Consider the following 6,747-nt stretch of genomic DNA (forward strand, 5'->3'; position numbering starts at 1 on the left):
TAAGCAGAGAGGCAGGCAGAAAGAGAGAGGAGGAAGCAGGCTCCCCACTGAGCAGAGAACCTGATGTGGGGCTCGATCCCAGGACCCCGAGATCATGACCCGAGCCGAAGGCAGAGGCTTTAACCCACTGAGCTACCCAGGCGCCCCAGTAGTATATCATTTCTACTACAGAAATAATATACATAGATAACTCCAATAACAAAAATAATATAAGTGGTATAATAATTAGGAAATAATGAGTCTTGGATATTTATCTTTGCTTTTGGTATAATTAATTTGTGTGCTTATTTACAATAACTTATTTCCATTTTTTTCCTCATAAGTGTACTCCTTAACCCCCATCCCCTAACTCCCTCATCTCTCCACCCCCCTCCCCTCTGTTAACCATCAGTTTGTTCTCTATAATAAAGAGTCTGTTTCATGGTTTGTCTCTCTCTTTCTTTTTTCTTTTTTTTCTTTGTTCGTTTTTTTTTTGTTTCATAAGTTCCACATATGAGTGAAATCATATGGTATTTGACTTTCTCTGTCTGACTTATTCCACTTAGCATTATACTCTCTAATTCTATCCATGTTGCTGCAAATGGTAAGATTTCATGATTTTTTATGGTTAAGTAAATATGGTTAAGTAAATACACTGCTTCTTCTTTATCCATTCATCTACTGATGGACACTTGGTGGATACTGATGCATCCGATTGAATTAGGGTTCTTGTGGTTTTGGGTAAATACCCAGTAGTGCGATTCCTGGATTATAGGGTAGTTCTATTTTAATTTTTTTAGGAACCTCCATACTGTTTTCCACAGTAGCTGCACCAGTTTGCATTCCCGCTGTCACTGCAAGACTGTTCTTTTTTCTCCACATCCTAAGCAACACTTGTTGTTTCTTATGTTTTTAATTTTAAGCATTCTGACAGGTGTGAAATGATATCTCATTGCAGTTTTGATTTATGGCTCCCCAATGATGAGTGATGTTGAGCATCTTTTCATGTGTCTGTTGGCCATCTGTATGCCTTCTTTGGAGAAATGTCTGTTCGTGTCTTCTGCCATTTTTTAATAGAGTTATTTGTTTTCTGGGTATTAAGTTGTATCTGTTCTTTACATATTTTGGATACTAACCATTTATCAGATACATCATTTGCAAATATCTTCTAGGTGTGGCCTTTTAGTTTTGCTAATTATCTCTTTTGTTGTACAGAAACTTTTTATTTTGATGTAGTCCTAATTGTTTATTTTTGCTTTTATTTCCCCTTGCCTCATGAGATACATTTAGAAAAATGTAATCCTAAAATTTGTACAGAGCCATAAAAGACCTTAAAGAGCCAAAGCACTCTTGAAAGAGAAAAACTAAATTGGAGGTATCACTATTCCTTGTTTCAAGTTATATTACAAAGACATAGTAATTAAAACCCCGAGTATGGTACTGGGGGTGCCTGGGTGGCTAAGTCATTTGAGCAACGGACTCTTGGTTTCAGCTCACTACCTGGGGTTGTGAGTTTGACCCAGTGTTGGGGTCCTCGCTCTACAGGGAGTTTGTTGGAAATTCTCTCTCTCTCCCTCTGCTCTGTGCCCCACGCTCCCCTCGTATTCTTGCTCTCTTTCTCTCTAAAATAAATAAATTTTTTTTTCAAAAACCAGTATGGTACTGTCATAAAAATGGACATAGATCAATAGGATAGAACAGAAAACCCATAAATAAACCTACAATTATATGGTCAGTTTATGTCTGTCAAAGGAGGAATGAATATCAAATGGGAAAAAAACAGTCTCTTCCAACAAATGGTGTTGAGAAAACTGAACAGCTAAATGTGAAAGAATAAAACTGAACCACTTTCTTTCACCACACACAAAAATAAATTCAAAATGGATTAAAGACCTCAAGATGAGACCTGAAACCAGAAGAATCTTTAAGAGAGCATAGGTCATAATCTCTCTGACGACAGCCATAACATTTTCCTAGATATAATATGATTTTAATATGGTTGTATTAACTGAATGGACAGATTCTCATCAACGTAACTGTTGTCTCTCACAAGCATATACGAGCTGGTTATAGCACACCATTGCACCCCTATTCCCTCCGCTGCACACTCTAGTGCTGAGCCCTGAAATATGGCCCGGCTTCATTCAAAGATCCAGCTCCATCCTCATCCCTAATTTCTCAAAATTTAGATCCAACTCCAGCTCTAAATCTCCTAAAATCCAACTGGGCTGCCCCTCGCAGTTTCACTGCCATCTCCTACTCCGTATTTAACCAACCATGCAATCAGGAAGACATCTGAAGTTGGGCTTTAAGTCGACTTGAATTTTGAGACACCTCTCTTTCTTTCTTTCTTTATTTTTTTAAGATTTTATTTATTTATTTATTATTTTTTTGCGAGAGAGAGAGAGAGAGAGAGAGAGAGAAAGAAAGAACAAGCAGGGAGAGCAGCAGGGGGAGAGGGAGTCAACAGAGAGCCTGACTTGGGACTCAATCCCAGGACCCTTAATCAACCAAGCTACCCAGGTGCCCAAGACCTTTTTCTTTCATTTACAGCTGCATGACCTTAGGTAAGAAATGGTTATTTTTCAGGTTCAATTTCTTTATCTGTAAAATGGAGAAAATGACAGCAAGCTGATAGAATTTTAGTTAGAATTAACACAGTTCTGAAATATGCCCATAAAAGATACTTCATAAAATAAGATGCACCTGCTTCTTTCTCTCCTCGTTCACATGAAACGGCATTCTCTTCAGACAAGAAGGACAGGGCCAAGAGGCTTAAGCGGAGCCTTTGCAGCCAGCTAAAGCCTTATGCTTTCAGCCACTGACTGAAATAATGAGGATATTTACTCAATATGCTCCTAGTTTATTGGTGTCTGTGTCCCCTGTTGACTACACATTTCAAGTCTCAGAATTTCTTCCCCATGTCTCTGGACTATGGCTTCCATACACAGCTGTCTTTCCTGGTACTGTGCCCAGTTAGCATGTGGCTTTGAGCCTTCGTGAAGCTGGTTTTGCGCTGGGTCTTGATGCGGCATATTTCCTAACCACTGTTCTTGTCTTTCTGGTGTGCAGTACCAATGCTCCCTTCTCCATTCACTCTTGCCTGATCTGATCTTTCTTCCACTGGTTTTGTGACTAGGCAAACTTTCAAATTTGCCATTCCAGCCCTGGTAATACTGAGATTGGGGCATCAGTGGACACGGAATGAGATTCAGCAAAGCACTGGAGCAGAGGTCAGAAGAATGAGGGTCTGGCTCTGATTTGCCAGTACTAACTGTGTTACTTTAGAGAAATCAATAAACTGCTCAAAGCCAGAGTTTCTTCAATTGAAAATGAGGCATAAGATTTCTCTAGGGTCCCACCAGATCTAATGCTTCATGATTCCGTGGTTCTCGTTTCACTGTTGATCTCAGCAACTGCAGTAAACTGGAAATATTGCCTCTCCCAGCCTGTTGCTTAAGCAACCCTTAATTGGTAGGAGCAACCTCAGCTGTTCTGCGCGGTGTTGCCTGTGAGCTCATCAGCGGCAGAATCCGGCTGGGAGAAACAACACCTTAGGCAGTATTTTTTTCTAAGCTTAAATATGAATGTATGCTTTATCTGTAAGATAAATTTTTGTTTTTCTAAAGCCGTAGAAAGCAATTCCCTGGATAACAAAAACAAATCTATAAACATATGAATATTTGCCAGATAAAGTCTCAACCAGGAAGTTGTGACCATGAGTGGAAGTCGAGCTGTTTTTTGTTGAAAACGTTGACCTACTGAGGAGGAATAAGGCAAAATACTGATAATTATAATAATGATAAATTAACAATAATATAAAATTAAATATGAGTAAACTGGTTTTAAAAAAAGGTTTACATTCTCCCAAAATCTAAAAAAAAAAAAAAAGGTGAAATAAGTTAGTGAACAAAGGACTTTGATCACCCATATCTTTAATATGTATTTCAGTGGTTCTTATGCTTATCTATGGCTTCCTTCCTTTACATGCATGTTTATGTTGACACTATTGATCAACTCTCCTTAAATCTGTTTTGGGGGGGATTTTTCATCAGCACATAATCCTCTAATTTTTGATGGTATCTCAGATGCCCCCTTTGCCAGCTGCTTGAATGCCATGGGTTGATTCCTTGGGTTCTCTTTCTTTCTCTCCATTCTTTATCCCTGGGTGAGCGGGTCCATTCCAAAATCTCAGGTATCATCAGCAGGCTGATGATTCAGTCATATATCCTTTGGCTCCAATGCATACACATAATACAGATTTTATACACATATATAGAGTATGATTGCACGTGTGTACATATATGTATATGTATATGTGTATAAACGTGTATATGTGTATAAATATATATAATTTACACCAATATTCAAGACGTGAATCTTTGGATGTCCTTATACATTGCCTAAATTTAACTCTCCTCAGTCTTCATTTCTTGTGACACCCCATGTCCTGAAGGTGACTCTGTACATCTAGTCACCAAAGGTGGAAATTTAAACATCATTCTTGACCCCTTTCTTGCATTCACCCCTCATATTTTACCAGTCAGTAACTTGCATTGATCTTTCAAAAATACATCTGTTTTTCTCCATCTCCATTCTCATTCTGCTGTTCTTTACACTACAGTCAGCCATGGCAACAGACTGAATGGGACCCCCTGGTTTAGGCCTGTTTCCCCAGACCCGCCTGCTGACTGCAGCCAGGGTGACTGTTCTCCATACATGGTCCCATCAAACCCTCTTAAAATTTCCCTTTAACTTTGGATGATATGGACTTACTTATCTGGTCTAGAAGGGAGCTTAGGATTCATATATCAAATTTCTACTTGCTGGAAATACTCTGGGAATATGAATCATTTACACTTCCTTGATGAAGGTCCTTTATGGTTTTTAAGGATTTTGTACCAGCTCTTCCTTCTAATTGAATACTTCTTCAGACTTTTGTCCAGTGATTCATCACTTAATTTTTGGCTCAGACACCTGTTGATATTTCCACAAAACTTCTTTGACCACCTTAAGGAGGGGTTCTACATTCTTCTTAGCACCCTGATTGCACTAATTTCTCTGGGTTGCACCTGCTCATTTATACCTCTCAACCAGATAAAATCCATAAGAGCAGCCAGACTCATCTTGTCCACAGTTGTATCTCCTATAAATTCAGCACATTTAGCAAATAAATATACAAGATGTCCATTTAAAGTTGAAATTTCAGATAAATGACAGTTTTTGTCATGTCCCAATATTGGGAACATATATTAGAAATGTGTTTGTTATCTGTAATTCAAATTTAATGGGATATCCTGTATTTTATTTGGCAACCTGAATCTCCACATCTTGAAAAATATCTACCGCATACTAGTTGTTCAATAAATATTCAGTGATGGGGCACCTGGGTGGCTCAGTTTTTAAGCATCTGCTTTCAGTTTGAGTTGTGATCCTGGGGTCCTTGGGTGGAGCCCCGCATCAGGCTCCCTGCTCAGCAGGAAGCCTGCTTCTCCCTCTCCCACTCCTCCTGCTTGTGTTTCCTGTCTCATTGTATCTCTCTCTCTCTCTCTCTCTATATATATATGTGTGTGTGTGTGTGTGTGTGTGTGTGTAAATAAATATTCTGTGATATGAAATGGCAGCAGAATTATTGTAAAATTTCATCCTATTTCTTCAAAAATATCATCATACAATTTAATATATTTGTTCTAGGAGAGTTAGCAGTGAGTGCTCTTGCTTTATCTGACAGTAAATCATTTTAAACTGAGGTTGCTGGAGGGGAGGGAAGTGAGGGGCGTAGGGTGGCTGGGTGATGGGCATTGGGGAGGATATGTGCAATGGGGGAGTGTTGCAAATCGTGTAAGACTAATGAATCACAGACCTGTACTCCTGAAACAAATAATACATTATATGTTAATAAAAATAATAATAAAAATCATTTAAAAAGAGTTCATATTATCAGTTTGATTGTGTATAGGTCACTTAGCTGTGATCTTAGCAAAGGAAAATATGCGTGCATATAAGCCATTATTAGAGAATTCAGAAAACATAGCTTGCGTGTTTTGTTTTGTTTGTTTTGTTTTTGCTCATAGGGCAGAGACAGAGCCTGTCTAAACTTGCTGAGGGAAGCTTTCTTTAGGTTTTCATTTCACACATCCACTCCCTGAGCATTTCCCTCCATAGCACAACATCGGTCAGAAGTGCTCTGACTGCTTACAAGGGAGAGACCAAGAGCCATCTGGCCTGACCTAGAGGCAGCCTCTAGGGACTACAGCATCATTTCCTAACTTTCCAGTCTGTCACTTTGATGCATGAATCCTAAAATCCCATAAAGACATGCTTTGATTTTCCCTGAATTATTACAAAAGGAAAATAAAAAGGGAGTTTCTTTCAATGATCTTGCCCCAATATTTCCTTAATTTTTTGGTGTTACAATTTTAAGACCACGCCACCAAGTCTAATTTAAGAAAAAAAAAAATAATATGGCAGGGAGCTTCCATCTATAATATGAGTAAATTTACAGTTACTAAAAGAAATGGGTGAGAGGAGTGTTTGTGTATGTGTACATATGGATTGCATCTTTCTAAGTTTGCACAGCTTATGTTGGTTGGTTTTATTTGTTTCCGTCTGAGATGAGCACTAATGTTAATACAAAAGTGGACGGTTAAATCCCTATGAGGGGCAAAGGGAATGGATTAAGGAATTCCAAATTTCTGCCTCTCCATAAAAGCAATGGAATAACTGGGAAAAAATGTGAGAATAAACTTTTTCAGAATTCTGGAAATT

This window comes from Lontra canadensis, unplaced genomic scaffold (genome assembly GCF_010015895.1).
Source record: "Lontra canadensis isolate GAN:19392208 unplaced genomic scaffold, GSC_riverotter_1.0 scaffold73, whole genome shotgun sequence".
Taxonomy (NCBI): domain Eukaryota; kingdom Metazoa; phylum Chordata; class Mammalia; order Carnivora; family Mustelidae; genus Lontra; species Lontra canadensis.